This window comes from Pseudophryne corroboree, chromosome 7 (assembly GCF_028390025.1).
Source record: "Pseudophryne corroboree isolate aPseCor3 chromosome 7, aPseCor3.hap2, whole genome shotgun sequence".
Classification (NCBI taxonomy): Eukaryota; Metazoa; Chordata; class Amphibia; order Anura; family Myobatrachidae; genus Pseudophryne; species Pseudophryne corroboree.
The window spans coordinates 305,767,764-305,791,254 of NC_086450.1; the positions used below are offsets into that span (position 1 = coordinate 305,767,764).

At 45.2% G+C, this 23,491-nt stretch overlaps 1 long non-coding RNA gene across 1 annotated transcript in view; it reads left to right on the forward strand.

Moving 5' to 3' along the window:
- The first annotated feature begins 1,976 nt into the window (after positions 1-1,976).
- The window catches only part of LOC134943618 (uncharacterized), a 91,875-nt gene continuing 70,360 nt past the window's right edge, over positions 1,977-23,491 (forward strand). The window contains exon 1 of the long non-coding RNA XR_010181639.1: positions 1,977-2,047. This is a non-coding gene — a long non-coding RNA (uncharacterized LOC134943618). The remainder of the gene's footprint in view (positions 2,048-23,491) is intronic.

Sequence of the window (23,491 nt, forward strand, 5' to 3'; positions counted from 1 at the left end):
GGCAGTCGCACTGCGGACATTGCGCATGCGCATTAGCGACTAATCGCTCCGTTGCGAAAAAAAAATAACGATCGAACAACAATTTGGAATGACCCCCCATGTCGGTATTTTGATCTTGCCGGTATTTTGACCATCGGTAAGTGGTTGTCGGTATTGTGACCATCTGGATTTTGATTGTAGGTAAATTGACTGCATCCTGTACAGGCTCGGACTGGGCCAGCTGGGAGCCGGTGAGATCACCGGTAGGCCCCACTGGTTCGTAGCCACGCCCTCTTTTGTGTGAGGGTGGGGCCTACCAGAGGGGCAGGAGAGGCACACTGCACTCTCCTCCCTGGCCCTCAGATACAGAGCCGCAGGAGCAGCGGGAGCGGCCGCAGAACCCGGGCAGAGGCGGTGACAGTAAGCAAGTGTTATGGCATTGCTGGTGGGGAGCCGGGGCAGCAGAGGACTCTGTGCATGACATACGCTCTCCTCCCTGGCCCTCAGAAAGAGCAGGAGCAGCGGGAGCGGCAGCAGAACCTGGGCGGCGGCGGAGGCGGTGACTGTAAGCAATTATGGCATTGCTGGCAGGGACATGCGGCCCACCGCACGTCACTGATTGCTGGTGGGGAGCCGGGACAGCAGAGAACTCTGCATGGCATGCCTGCAGCCACACTATTCCCAGTCCCGTTAGCTGCTCGGCCCTTACACATAGGAGGGAAGCCCCCATCCAGCTGCTCCTTCATCCCCAGCAGCATCAGGTCTCTGTCTTCCATTAGCAGAGTGCTCCTGACACTGCATCCCCGCTCTGCAACCTCACTGCTTCCAGGGGTGTCACCTGGAGCGCCCATAGCCGCTCCACCCCCCGGGAGGTCAGTGCACCACCATGTCCGAGCACTAGGTGCCGCAAAGCACAATGAAAACATTAAGCAAGTGATGTCCTTTCACTGATCAGTGTAGTAGTTGCCCCAGAAATGTTGATTCTCTAAGTAGCCATCCTCAGTTTGCCTAATGGTAGTGTGGGTCTTGCTAGTGCTACTAACCATACTATGTTTTACACAAGAGAGATTAGAATAACAGTGCTGTAATCTTTGTAAGAACTGTCTATGCTGTTTACCTGTGTTATGAAGCCAGAGTCAGTCTGAGAGGCAGGAGAGGTACGCTGTGCCCTCCTCTCTGGCCCGCAGACACAGGAGCAGAAGCAGAGCCCGGGTGGCGGCAGTGAGCAGCACTGTGGGTGCATATGCGTATCTGGCAGTATATGTAACTAGTACAGTGTGGGCATATGAGTAGCTGGCACTGCACTGCTGGGGACGTATGTGTATCTGGCACTGCTGGGTAGTGTATGTGTATCTGGCACTGTTGGGGGGCGTATGTATATCTGGCACTGCTGGGGTGTATGTGTATCTGGCACTGCACTACTGGGGGCGTATGTGTATCTGGCACTATTGGGGGCATATGTGTTTATGGCACTGCTGGGGTCATTATGTGTATCTGGCACTATACTGGAATCATTATGAGTATGTGGCACTGCTGGGGTCATTGTTTGTATCTGGCACTATACTGGGGTCTTTATGTGTATCTACTGTTCTCTCCAGGCGTAACCCAGGCGCATATACTACTGCTCTCTCCCGGCATAACCCAGGCGCATATATTACTGCTCTCTCCTGGTGTAACCCAGTTGCATATACTACTGTTCTCTCCTTGTGTAACCCAGGAGCATATACTACTGTTCTCTCCTGCAGTGGCGGAACTACCGTCAGTGCAGGCAGTGCCTTGCACTGGGGCCCGCCACTGTCCAGGGGCCCAAAGCCAGAGCGGCATGTAATGAGTCAAACCGACTCATTACATGCCGCCGAGGAGAGGAGCGCACCGATTACGGGGGGGGGGGGGGGGGGTGAAGGAGGAGGAGGAGGGAGCGGATCCAGCAGCGGGCAATCAGGGGGAACGCCCCCCGTAACATTGTCATAGCCACGCCCACTTCATAATGCTGCAGCTCCAGCCACAGTGAGGCACAAGTCAGCTCGCTGTCTATTCCTCGGAAACATACAGGGCAAGCTGCTAAGAGGTACTCCACAGACTCTGTCCACACTTCCTTCCCTGTATTTCTGCAATCCCGGGACCCCCACTGACACCCGACCTCTACCTCCAGGCTCCAGCTGCTATCACTTTTTTCTCATCTCTTCTCCTTGTCTGTCCGATCTCTGGGAGAGGAGGCAGCAGCAGCCCCTCTCCTCTGGTCTGGCAGTAGCGTGCTTGCTCTCCCAGTACAATGCACATTCCCTCCTCCTCTGGCCAGGGATACATACAGTATAGTAAGGTAATATAACAATGCACGGTGCCTGAAAATACAGTATGGCTGTCATTGTGAGAGCTAAATATCTCTGCCTGGTTCACACTCACAGTATCTGTCTCTAGCAGGTGAGCAGACAAACACTGTGGAGTTTTGAACGGATTACCCTGCACATCCCTCTGCCCACAGAAGAGAGAAGAGGGCATTGCTCCCATTGCTTTGCAGCCTGTTCTCATGTTTATATTGCTGAGATACCAAAAAGATTTATGAGCCCATAAAGCTTGAGCAATACACCCCTAAGCTCTATACTTCACACTTTAATATCACATCCGTCAGCTGACTGCTGCTTGGTCAATAAACCTCTACCAAATCATTAACCCTTTCAGGAGCAGCAAGCCTGGATCCATAGGGGTACTGAATTACCAGTGATGGTGAAGCTCTGACTGGACCCTGAACACAAAACCCTTTTCACTTTCAGGGGTAGATGTAGGATCGCACAGGCTTCTTTCATTATGTGTATGGACCCACTTCACCTCCGATTCACGGTGAAGTAGGTCCACACATCAGCAGAATGTATTATCACTGATGCAGCCGATGTGGGAGAGGTTAAATTACCTGCCCAGTGATTTGCGCTCTCTCACTATCGGCTGCCCTGTTCAGTGCAATGGTCCCCTCTGCACATGCGCCGTGTCTCCCTCTCCCAGCGGCCATCGCACCTCAGTACCTTGTGCTTGTATGCTTCTTTTAGCAGGACGCCGAGGCTCTGTGGAGGACAGCCCGGAGCTGACAGCTGTGGTGAATGGGCAACGACACCTGCAGCTGTCGAAATTGATAGCTGCAGGTGTTGGAACGTTTAGTGCTACTGACCATTCATACATTGCCCTGCATATTGGCCTGCTATCTTATAGATAGCAGTGCCGAAATAGACACTGATCGCATAGCGCCCCTGTCATGTTCCTCACACCACCAGAGTCATACATAGGGGAGAAGTGGTATCAGCACACATAGCGTGCGCTGATACCACTTCTCCCCCATACGGACGATTAATACACCTACCCTTCTGTATTAAATTGGGACACTGAGTAATCATTGGGCAGATCAATCATCAAAGGGCAGAAGAAAATATATTAAACATGATTTATATTTCATGAAAATCAAGTTTTTGTCAATTGCAAAGTCTTTGTATACAGACCCATAACTGGTGCAAACTCAGACTTTGCCAGTCGCTTTTTCCCCCCTCTATTTGCACGTAGTGTCGATTCCACACACAGCTGGATGATATTTTAAGCCTGCGCATGCATGCCAGTCACACAGCACCTGCGTTCTAATTGTTAGCACTCAGAGAGAGGCAGAATAAAATATACTCACACGTTATTACAGGGTGTAGTTGTGTGTAGATGGGAAATGGGAGGAGTCAGTACTGAAAAGGGGAGGGGTTATGCAGAGTGGGGGTAGGATTGTTAAATCACCCCCTAAATGAAAAGTCTAGATCCGCCTCTGGAGGGAGGTGGAGGGAGCTGCAGCAGCGCTGTGTAATTGGTGGAGGCGCTGCTGCTGCTGGCCCTCTCCTTCACCATAGGCTGCCCTCTGCCACTGTGAATGCTGGGATGCACTTCTATTCTGTTTGCCGTAATGTGTAAAAAAGGGGACGCTGTCTGCCTTAATGTGTAAAAAAGGGGACGCTGTCTGCCGTAATGTGTAAAAAAGGGGACGCTGTCTGCCGTATTGTGTAAAAAAGGGGACGCTGTCTGCCGTAATGTGTAAAAAAGGGGACGCTGTCTGCCGTAATGTGTAAAAAGGGGGCACTGTCTGCCGTAATGTGTAAAAAAGGGGACGCTGTCTGCCAAAAGGGGACGCTGTCTGCCGTAATGTGTAAAAAAGTGGATGCTGTCTGCCGTAATGTGTAAAAAGGGGACGCTGTCTGCCGTAATGTGTAAAAGGGGACGCTGTCTGCCGTACTGTGTAAAAATGGGACGCTGTCTGCCGTAATCTGTAAAAAAGGGGACGCTGTCTGCTGTAATGTGTAAAAAGGGGAATCTGTCTGCTGCAAGGTGTAAAAGGAGCTCTACCTGGTGTAGTGGTGCTACCGTGTGGCGTAATTTGAATAATGGAGATTACTGAGCACCGTTATATGAATTGGTATTATTTTGTGGCCACACCCCTTCCCCACAAAGCGACGCCCCTATTTTTGGTCTCGCGCCTACGGCGCGCACTGCCCCTGTTTTACATGTGGTGGGGGGGGCTCCGATGCCGTTTCTTGCACACAGCGCTAAAATGTCTAATTGTGGCACTGTTGCTAGGTATCCCTTTCCCTGGAATATAGGTACTGGCGCCGGCTGTAGTTCAAAGAAACTTAACTATACCAATATAGATTAAAAAATCTTAAATTTAATTTCTACACATTCATAAAAATAAAGGAAAAATATTACTTATTCCTCAATAGTAAAATACAATCAAGTACAAATGACTATATATATAGGAACCACAGTTTCACCCTTTAAAAATGTATCGTCCACAGTCCCTGGCTAGGACATTTGCCCACAGCTGTTTCACAAGTTCAATTGAATAAGGTTAATTACCAGACTCTTTTTCCAAATGGAAGTTCCCTAGGTATTCGTATTGCAATGGAAACCAGATAGCAGATGGGTGTGAGTCCGGATCTGTAAATCCCTTGTGTGCAAAATTAGGGCTGATGGATGCATGAAAGTCCAAATATCGCCAGGATGTGGATGAGGGTGCTGGTACTTGTGGTCCTTCAGATAAAAAGCTCAACGCGGTTCACTGGTCTTATGGGTGCCAGCTTTCTCAGGAGCATATTATATATATATATATATATATATATATTATATATACGGCGCGCACTGCCCCTGTTTTACATGTGGTGGGGGAGCTCCGATGCCGTTTCTTGCACACAGCGCTAAAATGTCTAATTGCGGCACTGTTGCTAGGTATCCCTTTCCCTGGAATATAGGTACTGGCGCCGGCTGTAGTTCAAATAAAATTAACTATACCAATATAGATTAAAAAATCTTAAGTTTAATTTCTACACATTCATAAAAATAAAGGAAAAATATTACTTATTCCTCAATAGTAAAATACAATCAAGTGCAAATTACTATATATATAGGAACCACAGTTTCACCCTTTAAAAATGTATCGTCCACAGTCCCTGGCTAGGACATTTGCCCACAGCTGTTTCACAAGTTCAATTGAATAAGGTTGATTAGCAGACTCTTTTTCCAAATGGAAGTTCCCTAGGTATCCGTATTGCAATGGAAACCAGATAGCAGATGGGTGTGAGTCCGGATCTGTAAATCCCTTGTGTGCAAAATTAGGGCTGATGGATGCATGAAAGTCCAAATATCGCCAGGATGTGGATGGGGGTGCTGGTACTTGTGGTCCTTCAGATAAAAAGCTCAACGCGGTTCACTGGTCTTATGGGTGCCAGCTTCCTCAGGAGCATATTATATATATATTATATATACGGCGCGCACTGCCCCTGTTTTACATGTGGTGGGGGGGCTCCGATGCCGTTTCTTGCACACAGCGCTAAAATGTCTAATTGCGGCACTGTTGCTAGGTATCCCTTTCCCTGCTCCTGAGCAGGTCCTCCCCAGGGGTGAGGGCGTGGACTTGGATGGGATGAGGAGGGGGGGGGGGGGGGGCAAAGCATTTTGTTGCACATGGGCCCATCGCTCGCTAGTTCCGCCACTGCTCTCCTGGGCCAGTATTTACTAAAAATCCGAGTTTGGCCGATTTGTGTTTTTTTTTCTAAGTCCCAATCCGGGAATTCACTAAGCACCAATCTCGGCAGTGTCTGGTCTGTTCGTAATGGTTTGAATGACAACGTCCCGAAATACGAATGAATAGACCATCGGTCAAACGCGGCTGTTATTTCATAGAATACGGGAATTCACTATTCATTCGTATTTGGGTGTTAGTCTCTGAGTGCTCAAATGCGGTCGTATTTTTTTGCGATTCGTAAAAAAAAGCGGCAAAAAAATAGACCTGCTTTTTTCAGTCGTGTTTACATGTGTTGCAAATAAAAAAATCACTCACACCTGAATTAGGATGCCTATAAAAGGATGTTAGGCCCATTTCAATACACCTACACTCAGAAATGGCAGCAGGACTGTGGGCCAGTGATCTTTTGTGTGCTGTGGGATTCCTCAGACTCAGACATCAGCCTGTAAGTAACCAGGGCCAACAAACTGAACATGGTCAGCAGGTTGTACAGGTTCCGCGGAGGCTGTGCAGGCCTCGTTTTTTTTAGGGGGCGTTTAAACTTGAACGCATTGTCCGATGATAAGGTCATACAGATGTTCCGTCTAAATCGTAACAACATTTTCCGTCTGTATGACCTTGTCAAACTGGGCCTAGACCCTGAGACAGCACGCTCTCGCCCTGTCTCAGGCCTGCACAAACTCCTGGCTGTGTTGCACTTTATGGCTACTGGCAGCTTTCAGGCTGTGTCTGGGGATGTCATAGGAATCTCACAGCCCACATTTTCCAGAATCTTAACACAGGTGATGTATACCTAACGACCTCTTCTGTTTTGTGTTTGTTTTAATTTCTCGGTGGCCATTTCTGTCCTAAAATCTCATGTTTATTGTTCTTTAAAATATACACACAGGTGTTGGCAGTTTTGCAGCCCCACATCGAGGCCTCAATCTGCTTCCCTACCCAGGAGTCTCAGTGGCATGCCGTCAGGGTAGATTTATATGAGCTGGCTGGCATGCCCAATGTGCTTGGAGCCATAGATTGCACACACATTCAGCTGAGACCACCTAGGGGCAGGCAGCACATATATACAAACCGCCATTTCGAACACTCCACAAATGTGCAGGTGGTTTGTGATGCAAATCTCAAAATAATGAGTGTTGTTGCTGGTTACCCTGGGGGTTGCCATGACTCCTTCATCCTCAGTCAGTCATCCCTCTTTGATAAGTTTGAGGACGGACAAATGCCAGATGGATGGCTGCTGGGTATGTAATTTGATATGTGTAGGCCTGCGTATACTTTGTCCAAATACAGGGGCAGATGTATTAACCTGTAGAAGGCATAAGGAAGTGAGAAACTAGTGATCTGTGCAAGGTGATAAAGGCACCAGCCAATCAGCTCCAATATGTAAATGAACATTTAGGAACAGATTGTCTGCTGCCTCTATTACCTTGCACATATCACTGGTTTATCACTTCCTTATGCCTTCTACAGGTTAATACATCTGCCCCACAGTGTGTTACTTATGTTTTGCTGTATCTTAACATGAATCACGTTACTATATCTGTCTTTTAGGTGATGGAGGATATGGCTGTTTCTCTTGGCTTCTAACTCCATTGTCCCGACCTGATACCCCTGCTGAACACAATTACAATCATGCACATAAGTCCACGCGGAATGTGATAGAAATATGTTTTGGTGTGCTGAAATCTAGGTTTCGGTGTCTGGATAAGTCTGGTGGCCTTTTGTTGTATAGTCCCTCCAAGGTGACTCAAATTGTGTTCTGCTGCTGCTTTCTTCATAACATGTGTTTGCAACAACATCTGCCACATGTTGAGGAGGAGGAGGAGGAAGAAAGCAGCAAGCAAGCAGAGGAATTAGAGACATCTGGTGATACTTGGAGTACTGATGTAGGGGGGCAGTTTAGGCAAGAGATCATCAATCGCTATTTCTAAGGTAAGCTTGGTTTGCTTATTTCATTTGTTGTGTAATCATAAATAGATGTTTTGACTTTTTTTCAAAAAACCATTACTCAGAATGTGTCTGTCTCCTTAACACATACAAACATACCCTCGCTGTATGAAAAACAAATGTCGCATGTGTATTGTGTCTATTTTTATTCACAAAACAACAGATTATGAGTGGCATGCATTAAGTCTGGATAAGTGATCGTAAACTTGCAGTGCTAATTTCTTACAAGCCCACATCATCCATTTAGTATTTCACTTTATCATTGTGTGTAACGTCCTAATGCACAGGTTCACAAACTCGGCCCTCAGGACCACACACAGTGCATGTTTTTCACGTAACCCAGTAGAAGCACAGGTGTATGAATTACTCACAGACATATGTTAAAAGGTTCACAGGTGGAGCTAATTATGTCACTTGTGATTCTGTGAGGAGACCTGCAAAACATGCACTGTGTGCGTTCCTGAGGGCCGAGTTTGAGAACCTGTGTTCCCAAAAAACACTTCTCAACATATAATATGTTAGCCTTGAGGAATACATGTGTCCCTATGTGTGATGCACCATCATATTTAAGACACACAAACTTACTGTAATCAGGAATAATTTATTTCCTAATGTTTGATGCTGTAAACTTGATGATGTGTAAGTAAATACACAGTTTGCCACACATATACAGTATTATTCACTTTTTTTGTTTTTTGGTGTAAAAGTACATATTTGTTTGTTTCAGCATCATGTGTAAAAACATTCTTACTAATTTTTAACACACACAAACATGTCCCAACAATACTGACATTCATTTGGACAATGTTTTTCAAACAAAACAAAGCCAACATATTACAAGCTTTTTACATAACTCAATTGTGTTCTTCTTGTAATGTTGTATAGATAAGAAAGCTAAGATATGTATCAATAACATTGTAATTTGGATTGTCTGCAGGAAAAGAGAATGATTGGAATCTAGAAAGAGTAATGATTAGGAAAAAATCAAGTGGTCAGTTAACTTCCTGCTAAAGACATTCTGCCTGGCTGGCAATTATTGTATCTGCAGGGAAAGAGAATGATTGGAATCTAGAAAGAGTAATGATTAGAAAAAAAATCAAGTGGTCAGTTTACTTCCTGCTAACATGTATGTGTGGCTCCTTCAACATTTCCCTCCTCTAATACCAAAAAAATAAAAATGGTAATGAATAAATGTGCGTACAAAATTTATGTTTTTGTTTGTACCACTTTTAATTAATGATGTTGAAAATAGTGTCAAGGAGCTATGTGTTATATTATTTTTGGGGAAAAAAACACTTGCTAACTATTTTGAGTTACTTATCACAAATGTCTAACTTGTTTTTTTTCACATTTTTTTGGGTGGCTGCTTGTCCTGCCCATTGCCTTTAGCACTGTCATGTTGTCGTGCTCTGGTGGATCGTCTTGGTGGTGATGAGACTGGCGTGATATTTGGAGTAGTCGTACCAGAACTGCTGCTTGTTTGCTGTTGGTGCATGCATCTGAGTGTTTCATTCAGGTTAGTGAGGGTGGCATTGAGTTCACGTGTAGCAGCATTTTGATTGTCTACTATTCGGAATAAACTTTCATTAATCTTTTGATTGTTTTGAAAAATGCTCATATAACTTTGCTGTTGTCTGTGCTGTTCTTCCATTATGCGCTGTAAGTTGCCCATGACCTGTGTAATGTCTGTACACATGAGTTCCATGGTATTGCCTATTCTGGTTGTTTGTTCATTTTGTCTACTCAGATTTCTTGATATTCTTCTGAGGTGAGATAGTAGGCTTGCAAACATTTGTGTCTGCTTACGCAGGCAATCTTCATTAGTGGCCTGCTGTCTAGCCCAAATAGTCCAAAACACCTGATCAGGGCCTTGTGTTCCTGGTGTTGTTGGGCTGTGTTGTGGTGGTGGTGTGCTTTGCTGTGGTGGTGTACTCACAGGTGCTGGGGGGCTCATTCCTTGCATTAATGGCTGCATTTCTAAGATGATTGTCTCCTCCATGTCACTGTGTTGGTGTTGTTGCGGAGGGATACTGTTCCCTGGACTCAAAGCTGAAATGTTAAACAAATCTCCGTTAGCTATCCATATGTTTGAGAAATGTAAACAAATCACTACACATGGACCACATGTCATTCACTGTTGCTTTCAACTATTCTGCCTAGCAACATCATCACTCATAGCTTAAATACATACATATGCCTGTTAGTGGCAAATGTGTCTGGTTACTTAATTGTGAAAGCAAACACTTTAGTTTTATTGTAGCTCACACATACTCCACCATAAAAAAACATTGGAATACATAATGTGTTACCTTATAGCTTTGTTCAAACAAACATAGTAATGTTTTTATATGTATTTTGCAATGTTACCTCAAGCACACATGTGAAATATGGAAAAACAACCTTACTTTTTGCAAACAAACCAACATGCTTTTTTGTTGCAGCATCTTACACACAATGTCATACTGTATGGATCAAGTGGACATACATATCTTTACTGGATGTGGACAAGGCCATTTAGCTTGGATTCCATTTCAGCTTTTACTTACTGCGGTAAGTATTTTAGTTTTTGATGTGTTTTGACTTAATGCGGTTATGAATGATTTTGTTTATGTTCTGACATTTTACACATTTTTATCAGTTTGATACTCACAATCAAGATGAGGGGAGTGTGGATGACGTCTTGGAGGTGTGTTCAAAATTTGGAGTGGGGGTACAGAACATACGGACGATAATCTTCGTGGCGGGGTAGCCTGCTGTGTTTGTGCCGGGACATACGACCTTGCTTTCTTTTCGGCCACAGGTTTTTTGTGGTGATGTCTTACAGAAGTGCCACTTCTGCTGCTCCATACTTCTTTTAATGAAAGTGCAATTTTGTTATGGCCTTTCTTTACAAGCATACCCTATACTACAATGGACACTTTACCTGCTTCCACAGCGTCATCATCATCAGATGTGATAGGAGTTACTGGCCGACGAGTAGTACTGCTTTTTTCAAACACTGTATAAAATAAATTTTAACAAAAATTCATGCTATTGTGTATACATCCACCCATTATGCTTATAAACATTTATTCTTTTTGAAATGCTTGGTTTTTATTTAAAACAAACATAAGGAGCAGAAATAAAAAAATAAATAAAATAAAAAAAATCATTGACCAAAACACATATGCACTATGGCAACATCAACACAGGAAAACATGTACAGGACACTGACATAGGCCACAAGTTCAAGAAAAAAAAACAACACAAAACTTCATTTTGTATTGAAAGAAAAAATATTACAGATGCAATATATAAATTGCTCTGTGATGTTGCACTCCAAAGACACATTACCACTATATGAGCAAAAACAAAATGCAGCAATTTTTAAAAAAATTACACTGCAGTGTGGTGTCACGGTACAAATACAAGTAAAAAAAAATATATATATATAGTTTTTAAAAATAAATAATTAACATTATCTAAAGATGACATTACACATGTAAGTGGTTTCCAAACCACTTTCCAGTACTCCAGCCTCTAACATGACAACCACTGTTTTAAAAACATTGCACATGGATCACTTAAATATAAAACATAGTCACAATTTTTTTTTTTAAAACGCACAAAAGGAAAACATTATTGCAGGACAATTCAGAGACACACCAAGTCCAAACTACACATGCAAAATATCTGTCTGAAAAACACATGACATACAATAAAGTAAGATGTTACATTGGCTTTTGTATAAAACATTAACCAAAACAATGTATTTGCTGACACACACTTGAAGATGGGAGTAATATGCCACGTCACATGACCCACATTTAAAAAAAAAACAAAACAAAAACATAGAATGTAATTGCAAATACACATGCTCACCATTCTTCCTGGGCCTATCTGAATCCCGGACATGGGTTGCAGAGACAACTTCTGGAGGGATTACACTCCGCATGGGCTCCTCATACTCCAGATAGCTTGCAATATAGGGCTGGCCACCACCGGTTTTCCGAGCAGACTTGGCCATTTTGGACTTGACACGTCGCTTTATGTCATAGTACCGTTTGCGGCACGTGTCCTCCGTCCGCTTGACCACCCCCTCACTATTGACAGCAGCAACAACTTTCGCCCACAACACCGTCTTCCTCCGTGTTGGCACCTTGGCGGACTCAGGGCCAAATAGCTGCCTCTGATACTTCATCAGCTCACGCACCAATGCCACATTTTCAGCAAAATTTAACTTTACATTCCGCCCAGTCTTAGTAGTGGTGCGTGGCTGCGGAGCACTCTGACTGTCACTATCACTTGAGGCTGCTGCAGCAACCTCACCCACCTCCTCCACCTCACTAACACTCACCTCCTCCACCTGACCAACCTCCTCCCCCTCACTCACACCCTCCACCTCACCCACCTCTGAGTCACACATAATTGTGTGTCTAAACAGTTAACACAGAAAAAACAATAGACAAACAACACACTCCTCCACTACCACTACACAACTCACACACACACACACACACACATATACACACACACACACACACACACACACACACACACAAACACTGACAAGGGACTATAAAGAAAAATAACTTGGACTAAAAATGAGACAAAACCACAAAATACAAGACAACAAGAATGACAAGACGACTTCCAAACACAATACCACACTCAGAAATCGCTACCAACACTCCTCACCAAACCACAAATTCACCTACCTCCACAGCACAACCTCCCTCCTCCTCACCACTAACTAAACCCACGAGGTGCGGACGGTTTGGGGCGTATTTATATGGTTGCGCACAGACACTCCTACCATGTGAAACACAACCAATCACGGATGGGGATGAAAATCGAAACTGAAAGTGAAAATGCGGCCGCCGGAAAAAAAAACCCTGCCGCGTTTAACTTAGGAAAAAAACCAACAAATACTACAAAAACACGTACGCAAACGACAATGACGGCCGTAAATGTGCCAAAAAAAACACGACTGGCATCGACATCGGAAAACACGACAACCATAAAGTCGACGGCTTCGTAACTTTGCGTATATGGGCCCTCATTCCGAGTTGTTCTCTCGCAAGCTGCTTTTAGCAGCTTTACACACGCTAAGCCGCCGCCTACTGGGAGTGAATCTTAGCATAGTAAAATTGCGAACGAAAGATTCTCAAAATTGCGATTACACACCTCTTAGCAGTTTCTGAGTAACTTCAACCTTACTCGGCATCTGCGATCAGTTCAGTGCTTGTCGTTCCTGGTTTGACGTCATAAACACACCCAGCGTTCGCCCAGACACTCCTCCGTTTCTCCAGCCACTCCCGCGTTTTTCCCAGAAACGGTAGCGTTTTTTCCCACACGCCCATAAAACGGCCTGTTTCCGCCCAGAAACACCCACTTCCTGTCAATCACACTCCGATCGCCTGAACGAAGAAAAAGCCGTGAGTAAAATACCTAACTGTATAGCAAATTTACTTGGCGCAGTCGCAGTGCGAACATTGCGCATGTGCACTAAGCGGAAAATCGCTGCGATGCGAAAAAAATTACCGAGCGAACAACTCGGAATGACCCCCATGGATTCAAAAAGTTGCATGAAAATGCACCCGATACAAAACGAGTTTAAACACTACACAAACCGCCTCAAACACAAATATTAGTAAATATTGCCCCTGGTGTATCCCAGTTGCATATGCTACTGTTCTCTCCTTGTGTAACCCAGGAGCATATACTACTGTTCTCTCCTGGTGTATCCCAGTTGCATATACTACTGTTCGCTCCTTGTGTAACCCAGGAGCATATACTACTGTTCTCTCCTGGTGTAACCCAGGAGCATATACTACTGTTATCTCCTGATGTAACCCAGGCACATATACTACTGTTCTCTCCCGGTATATCCTAGGCGCAGATACTACTGTTCTCTCCCGGTATATCCTAGGCGCATAATCATATACTACTGTTCGCTCCTGGTGTAACCCAGGCGCATATAGTACTGCTCTCTCCTGATGTAACCCAGGCACATATACTACTGTTCTCTCCCGGTATATCCTTGGAGCATATACTACTGTTCTCTCCTGATGTAACCCAGGCGCATATAGTACTGCTCTCTCCTGATGTAACCCAGGCACATATACTACTGTTCTCTCCCGGTATATCCTTGGAGCATATACTACTGTTCTCTCCTGGTATATCCTAGGCGCATATACTACTGTTCTCTCCTGATGTAACCCAGGCACATATACTACTGTTCTCTCCCGGTATATCCTAGGAGCATATACTACTGTTCTCTCCTGGTATATCCTAGGCGCATATACTACTGTTCTCTCCTGATGTAACCCAAGCACATACACAACAGCATGAAGTGGGCAGTGAGATAGAGCTCTTTTTCTTTATATACTATGCTAGGTGGTGCCTATAACGGCTGGCCACTCCTCTCTGGTCACATGGCCACACCCTTTCCAGCATATGGCAACGCCCCTTAGTGGGCCCCCATGATTGCATTTCCCTGGTGGGCCCTTCATGCCCCAGTCCGACACTGATCCCGTACAGTACTGTAAACAGATAATATACAAGTAAAGCCTCTACAGCATGGCATTGATGTCTGACAAATACTAAACATTGAGAATATAAACTAGCTAATTCATCCATCAGCCTTATTCTCTTTGCAGTGGTATACAAGAAGAATTCACCCTCCAATTTAAAGGTGTAATTAGTGAGAGGGCCTCTTAATGGCATATTAAATATCATTTTAACACACTATTTTCATGCAGCCCTTGTAAAGTAATTCATTTTCTGAAGGTTGCTATGCCTATTTCAATTAGTGGAAAAATAAATTGCACCAATTATATTTGTCAAACTGTATCAATGCACCTGTATCTGTACCTACTTAATAGTAAAAACTACTATTATTTTTTTATTTTTACTTTAACACTAAAGTAGCTTAAAAATAATTGAAATAAAATGTAATTATACGATTATGTGTCCTAGTGCAGCCTTGCCGGCAATGCTACAGGAGTCTGAGAGTGATCGCAGCTGCGGGAGGCTGGGAGTGATCGCAGCTGCGGGAGGCTAGGAGTGATCGCAGCCGCAGTTCTCCCATTCAAATGAATGGATCGCAGGTGCGAACGTATGCACACAACCACGCAAATCTCGGGAGCCTATAAGGACACATCTGCAAGACCAAAAATACACTCTGGTATGGTTAAAGGAAAGCACTCTGACGGTATGGTCAGTCACAGCATTTATTTCTTGGTATTCATTTATTTATTTATTAACAGTTCGACATCGGAAAACACGACAACCATAAAGTCGACGGCTTCGTAACTTTGCGTATATGGGCCCTCATTCCGAGTTGTTCTCTCGCAAGCTGCTTTTAGCAGCTTTACACACGCTAAGCCGCCGCCTACTGGGAGTGAATCTTAGCATAGTAAAATTGCGAACGAAAGATTCTCAAAATTGCGATTACACACCTCTTAGCAGTTTCTGAGTAACTTCAACCTTACTCGGCATCTGCGATCAGTTCAGTGCTTGTCGTTCCTGGTTTGACGTCATAAACACACCCAGCGTTCGCCCAGACACTCCTCCGTTTCTCCAGCCACTCCCGCGTTTTTCCCAGAAACGGTAGCGTTTTTTCCCACACGCCCATAAAACGGCCTGTTTCCGCCCAGAAACACCCTCTTCCTGTCAATCACACTCCGATCGCCTGAACGAAGAAAAAGCCGTGAGTAAAATACCTAACTGTATAGCAAATTTACTTGGCGCAGTCGCAGTGCGAACATTGCGCATGTGCACTAAGCGGAAAATCGCTGCGATGCGAAAAAAATTACCGAGCGAACAACTCGGAATGACCCCCATGGATTCAAAAAGTTGCATGAAAATGCACCCGATACAAAACGAGTTTAAACACTACACAAACCGCCTCAAACACAAATATTAGTAAATATTGCCGCTGGTGTATCCCAGTTGCATATGCTACTGTTCTCTCCTTGTGTAACCCAGGAGCATATACTACTGTTCTCTCCTGGTGTATCCCAGTTGCATATACTACTGTTCGCTCCTTGTGTAACCCAGGAGCATATACTACTGTTCTCTCCTGGTGTAACCCAGGAGCATATACTACTGTTATCTCCTGATGTAACCCAGGCACATATACTACTGTTCTCTCCCGGTATATCCTAGGCGCAGATACTACTGTTCTCTCCCGGTATATCCTAGGCGCATAATCATATACTACTGTTCGCTCCTGGTGTAACCCAGGCGCATATAGTACTGCTCTCTCCTGATGTAACCCAGGCACATATACTACTGTTCTCTCCCGGTATATCCTTGGAGCATATACTACTGTTCTCTCCTGATGTAACCCAGGCGCATATAGTACTGCTCTCTCCTGATGTAACCCAGGCACATATACTACTGTTCTCTCCCGGTATATCCTTGGAGCATATACTACTGTTCTCTCCTGGTATATCCTAGGCGCATATACTACTGTTCTCTCCTGATGTAACCCAGGCACATATACTACTGTTCTCTCCCGGTATATCCTAGGAGCATATACTACTGTTCTCTCCTGGTATATCCTAGGCGCATATACTACTGTTCTCTCCTGATGTAACCCAAGCACATACACAACAGCATGAAGTGGGCAGTGAGATAGAGCTCTTTTTCTTTATATACTATGCTAGGTGGTGCCTATAACGGCTGGCCACTCCTCTCTGGTCACATGGCCACACCCTTTCCAGCATATGGCAACGCCCCTTAGTGGGCCCCCATGATTGCATTTCCCTGGTGGGCCCTTCATGCCCCAGTCCGACACTGATCCCGTACAGTACTGTAAACAGATAATATACAAGTAAAGCCTCTACAGCATGGCATTGATGTCTGACAAATACTAAACATTGAGAATATAAACTAGCTAATTCATCCATCAGCCTTATTCTCTTTGCAGTGGTATACAAGAAGAATTCACCCTCCAATTTAAAGGTGTAATTAGTGAGAGGGCCTCTTAATGGCATATTAAATATCATTTTAACACACTATTTTCATGCAGCCCTTGTAAAGTAATTCATTTTCTGAAGGTTGCTATGCCTATTTCAATTAGTGGAAAAATAAATTGCACCAATTATATTTGTCAAACTGTATCAATGCACCTGTATCTGTGCCTACTTAATAGTAAAAACTACTATTATTTTTTTATTTTTACTTTAACACTAAAGTAGCTTAAAAATAATTGAAATAAAATGTAATTATACGATTATGTGTCCTAGTGCAGCCTTGCCGGCAATGCTACAGGAGTCTGAGAGTGATCGCAGCTGCGGGAGGCTGGGAGTGATCGCAGCTGCGGGAGGCTGGGAGTGATCACAGCCGCAGTTCTCCCATTCAAATGAATGGATCGCAGGTGCGAACGTATGCACACAACCACGCAAATCTCGGGAGCCTATAAGGACACATCTGTAAGACCAAAAATACACTCTGGTATGGTTAAAGGAAAGCACTCTGACGGTATGGTCAGTCACAGCATTTATTTCTTGGTATTCATTTATTTATTTATTAACAGTTTCTTATATTGGGGGTCATTGCGAGTTGTTCGCTCGCTAGCAGATTTTAGCAGCATTGCACATGCTAGGCCGCCGTCCTCTGGGAGTGTATCTTAGCTTAGCAGAATTGCGAACGAAAGATTAGCAGAATTGCGAATAGAAATTTCTTAGCAGTTTCTGAGTAGCTCGAGACTTACTCCTACACTGCGATCAGCTCAGCCCGTTTCATTCCTGGTTTGACGTCACAAACACGCCCTGCGTTCGGCCAGCCACTCTCCCGTTTCTCCAGACACTCCTGCGTTTTATCCTGGCACGCCTGCGTTTTTCCGCACACTTCCCAGAAAACGGCCAGTTTCCGCCCAGAAACACCCACTTCCTGTCAATCACACTCCAATCACTTCAACGATGGAAATTCTTCGTTCGGACATGAGTTTTGTGCTAAAATACTTAGCGCATGCGCACTGCATACCATGCACATGCGCATTTTCACCTTAATCGCCCCATTGCGAAAATCGGTAACGAGCGAACAACTCGGAATGACCCCCATAGTGCAGCAAATTCCGTTTCGCTATATAAGCCTTTGCAATCCAGTGGACAAATATGCAATAGATAGTGCCTATCCTTGTGTATCCATGCCTATTTCCCTATAGATTGTAAGCTTGCGAGCAGGGCCTTCCTACCTCTATAACAGTTTGTTATTACCCAGTTTTGTTTTATCATTGTGTCCAATTGTAAAGCGCAACAGAAAAGATTGATAGGGTCGAAAGGTCGACATGGATCCACAAAAAAAGGTTACTAAGATTTGTTGTTGTTTGGGGTGTTTTGTCACTTTTCTGCCACAAACAAGCCCAATTAGTGTACCGTGTTCCCTGCATGGCTCTCTTCACTCACCATGCTTTGGCCAAGGTTACTATTCAGGCTACTATTCTGATTTGTAGTCCAAATGGATGGTAAAGTATGGAAAAGTAAAAAAATAAAAATAAAAAAAACTTTTGATAGCCGTATGTGTGTCGACCTTTTGACCTAGTCGACCTTTTACATGTTGACATTTTGACACTCAACCTTTTGACCCTGTCGACCTAACACATGTCAACCATTAGAGGTCGGCCGACCTAATGACTGTAGACCTTTTTAGTGTACATCAACCAAGCTTTTGACCCACAGGAGAGTGCTGGACCCGGTAATTGAAACCCAGCATTCTTTTGATGGGAGGCAATAATTTTGCTGGCTGTCGGGATCCCGGCTGTCAGGATACCGACACCGGAATGCCGACACCTGGTGAAATACCGGCAGTCGGAATACCAACCTTCTGCCGGAATCCCCACTCGGGTGGTGGGCCACGGGGACGCTGCGCTCGCCGCCGGTATTCCGGCTGTCGGGATCCCGGCATCAGCCTCCTGACCGCCGGGATCCCGACAGCCGGGATATCATGCTGAATCCCATTTGACAGACATCTTTTTGAAGAGTTCATTCCCCCAGATGCAGAGATTCTTGCTGAGGGTGATGTGAGGTTATTCTCTTCACAGTGTGCTAGTTCCCACAACAATGTCATGCTCCTTGTAGGCAACTACAGTATTGATCTGATTTCTGAAACAATTTTGAGATGACACACCTGTAACAATGGCTTAGTCTGTTGTAGTGCTCTCCATACTGCACTTATCTTCCATGTATTCGAATGACATTACATTTGTTCTAATTCCCATAATCCCTGTATTGGGCATGTATTTGCACATAGCAACCTATGGGACTTCATTCATTGACATTATTGTCCAAAATGGTTCTGTCAGATGTGTCCATAAACTGACCAGTACCAGATTTTTCCACCAATTGAGAGAGCTCTTTACCACATAGCTTAATGTAGCTCTCTGATTTAACCAATATTGACTACCGTTTCACAGTTGAACAGGGCCAAATTAATAATGGCGCAAATGGAGCTCCAGGCTTCCACATAAAAATAGGCCAATTTTCATGGCGGCATGATGATGACCTGCTGCCCAGCTAGCCGCACAGTAGGCCATAAATCATTACAATTATATTTCTAGTTTATGTTATTTTTCAATTTTTATGTGTTTATAAAGACAGCAGGGCTTATAGTATAGGGCGTGTACTCACCCATGTGGCTTTGGCAATTGTACCAACTGGTGTGTCTTTTGTAATCTTTGTGGTGATAATGTCACCTTATCCTCTTTGGTATCTATGACTACTCCCAGGAACTGAATTTGTTTTTTAGGACTCATGACTTTTCTGGACATTTGCTATTGTATGTCACACTCACGGCGCTGCGGCTGCCGCGCTTACCGCTCCGGGTGCGCTGGGTCTCCCGGCGGTCTTCGCCCCCGGTGGGCTCCGGGTCATCGCGTCTTGCTGGCGCTGCCTCCAGCGGGTTCCCGGGGTGTGGGCGCCGCCATTGCGCCTGGCATCCACGAAAGCGTGGTGAGCGGGTGACGTCATCGGCCCCTTCCGCCAATCGGGAGAGGGCGGGTAGTTCAAAGGCAGACGCCGTACAGAGCCCCGGCGCCTGAGTATCATCTTTCCAATGATCACCAGTGCTAGCAGCGTTCAGCGTGTTCTCAAGCTGAACGTCTCCTGTGTTCCAGCGTTACAGAGTATCTTTCAGTGGGACATTCCCTGTGCTACCAGCGTTACAGAGTATCTTTCAGTGGGACATTCCTTGTGCTACCAGTGTTACAGAGTATCTTTCAGTGGGACATTCCTTGTGCTACCAGCGTTACAGTGTATCACTCAGTGGAACCTTCTCTGTGCTACCAGCGTTACACTGTATCACTCAGTGGAACCTTTCCTGTGCTACCAGCGTTACAGTGTATCACTCAGTGGAACCTTCCCTGTGCTACCAGCATTATAGTGTATCACTCAGTGGGACATTCTCTGCGTTACCAGTGTTACAGTGTATCTCTCAGAGGGACACCTCCTGTGCTTCCAGTATTACAGGGTATCCCTAAGTGGAACGCCTCCCAAACTTCCAGAGTTACACTGAATCTCAAATCTTCATTCATCTCTTCAGCATCGCTCACAAGTTCTTCATTCTTCTGTGTGCTTCAACATCGTTCTCAAATCTTCATTCATCTCTTCAGCATCGCTCACAAGTTCTTCTTTCTTCTGTGTGCTTCAACATCGTTCTCAAATCTTCATTAATCTCTTCAGCACCGCTCACAAGTTCTTCATTCTTCTGTGTGCTTCAACATCGTTCTCAAATCTTCATTCATTTCTTCAACATTGCTCACAAGTTCTTCATTCTTCTGTGTACTTCAGCATCACCCCCAAGCCTTGGCCACAACTAATTCTTTAGCATTACACGTCGGTTACAACGGCTAAGTTCTGCATGAGGAAAACCTACATCCGGCCATCCCTGCTCCGGCCCAGCTGTGGTTCCTCTTCCCGATCATCGGAAGAACCCCCGAGTTCTCAACACTCCCAACCCAGGTCAGTGACAGTATACACAGGCCACATGGACCCGGGGGATCGGAACCCAGAGTCAAGCGCCATCCAAAACTTGGCTTCCCGAGTTCAGAGTCAGGAGGCGGCACAGAGCCAGGTGATGCAGTATCTCCAGGAATTATCCGCCCGGCTGGATCAAATTCAGGCTTCCCTGGCTTCAGTAGTTCCGGCTCCTGCTCCAGTACCCGCTCCATTAGTCGTCTCCAGTAATGTTCAATCCTCGTCTGGAACCAGGTTACGCCTTCAGCTTCCCACTCCCTCTCGCTATAATGGGAATCCAAAGAATTGCCATGGTTTTCTCAATTAATGCAAGGTGCATTTTGAACTTCTCTCACACAATTTCCCCACGGATCGGTCCAAAGTGGCATACATTATTTCCTTGCTTGAAGGTTCAGCGTTGGATTGGGTGTCTCCATTGTGGGAACGATCTGACCCATTGGTTTCCAGTTACACTAATTTCATGCGTCATTCCAAAGGATTTTTGATGAGCCCGGTAGAACGACCGCTGGAACAGTATGTGGTTCACTTCCAGACCATTGCCTCAGAACTACGCTGGAATAATGATGCTCTCAGGGCCGCTTTCTGGAACGGGCTCTCTGACCGTCTGAAGGACGAGCTGGTCACGAGGGATCTGCCGGATCCTTTAGAAGAGTTGATCTCACTCTGTGTCAAGGTGGATCTTTGCATGCAGGAACGAGGTGGCGAACGTAGTCGGTCGGATCGATCCAGATTCCGGCTTCTCCCGCCTAAGCAAACAGTTACCCCGAGTCCGGACGAACCCATGCAAATCAACCGATCCCGGCTGTCCCCGGAGGAACGACAGCGCCGTCGTCAGGGTAAACTCTGCCTCTACTGTGGAGCCGCGGATCACTTTATCAAGTTCTGCAAGTCCAGTCCGGGAAACGGGCAGGTCTAGCTTGTTCCGGAGGAGTCAAGTTAGGGGTTACATCTAAATCTTCTCCGACAGTGGATTGTTTACTCTCCGTGTCTCTGTTTTCTGAGTCTATAGCCAAACCGGTTAAGGCCCTGCTGGACTCTGGGGCTGCAGGGAATTTTGTTTCTCTTTCTTGTGTTCAGAGTCTGGGTTTACAGTTACAGTCTGTCAAACTACCTATTACGTTGACTGCCATCAATGGTACCAAAATATCTAATGGTCTTATTACAAGTCGCACAGAGCCAATCAAGCTGCAGGTCGGAGCTCTGCATCAAGAACATTTGGAGTTTCTAGTAATTCCGGAGATGCCTCACGATCTTGTTCTTGGTCTACCTTGGCTTAAAATTCACAACCCTCACGTCGACTGGAAGTCATCACAAATATTGTCCTGGAGTTCGTTTTGTCACTCTAGTTGTCTCACTCCTGTTTACCCACTCCGTGCATCTTCCAAGTCGGATGAGGAGCTCATTCCGGAGGCCTATCGGGAGTTCACAGATGTGTTCTCGGAACAGGCGGCCAATCAGTTACCACCCCATAGACCCTGGGACTGTCCCATTGAGCTTATCCCAGGGAAAATGCCACCCCGGGGATGCACATATCCCTTGTCATTACCCGAGACCCAAGCTATGTCGGACTATATCAAATCTAATCTACTGAAAGGATTCATTCGCCCCTCTACCTCCCCGGCTGGAGCAGGTTTCTTTTTCGTGAAGAAGAAGGACGGGGGGTTAAGACCATGTATTGATTATCGTGGCTTAAACGATATCACCGATAAGAACAAATACCTTTTGCCGCTAATCACAGAGCTATTTGATAGGGTTCGTGGAGAGCACGTCTTCACTAAACTCGACTTAAGAGGAGCCTATAATCTGATACGTATCCGACAGGGGGACGAATGGAAGACGCCCTTCAATACCAGGGACGGGCATTGCGAATATCTGGTAATGCCGTTTGGCCTCAGCAATGCCCCTGCCGTTTTTCAGGGATTTGTAAATGAAATCTTCCGAGATATGTTATACCAAAGCGTAGTGGTGTACTTGGATGACATTCTGATATTTTCTAAGAATCTTGCAGAGCACAGAGTACAGGTCAAAGAAGTACTTCTTCGCTTATGAAGGAATCGTCTCTACGTCAAGATTTCCAAATGTATCTTTGAGGTCCCTTCAATTCCGTTCCTCGGTTATGTCATCTTGGGTACGGAGCTTCGCATGGATCCGGAAAAACTCACTGCCATTCGGGACTGGACTCAGCCTCTCTCCTTGAAAGCGGTACAAAGATTCCTGGGCTTTGCAAATTACTACCGGAAATTCATTAAGGGATTTCTACCATCGTTGCACCCATTACTGCCCTAACCAAAAAGGGGTCTGACCCAAGTCTCTGGTCTTTTCCGAAGCTGTAGAAGCGTTTGCCCGGTTGAAATCAGCCTTTATGTCTGCTCCGGTACTCCAACAACCGAATTTCTCAAAACCATTCTTCTTGGAAGTCGATGCTTCCTCAGTAGGCATCGGTGCCGTCCTTTCACAGTACTCTTCTGATGGGAAGTTACATCCATGTGGTTTCCATTCTCGTAAGTTCTCTCCTGCTGAACGAAACTACACCATTGGAGATCAGGAACTTTTAGCAATAAAATCT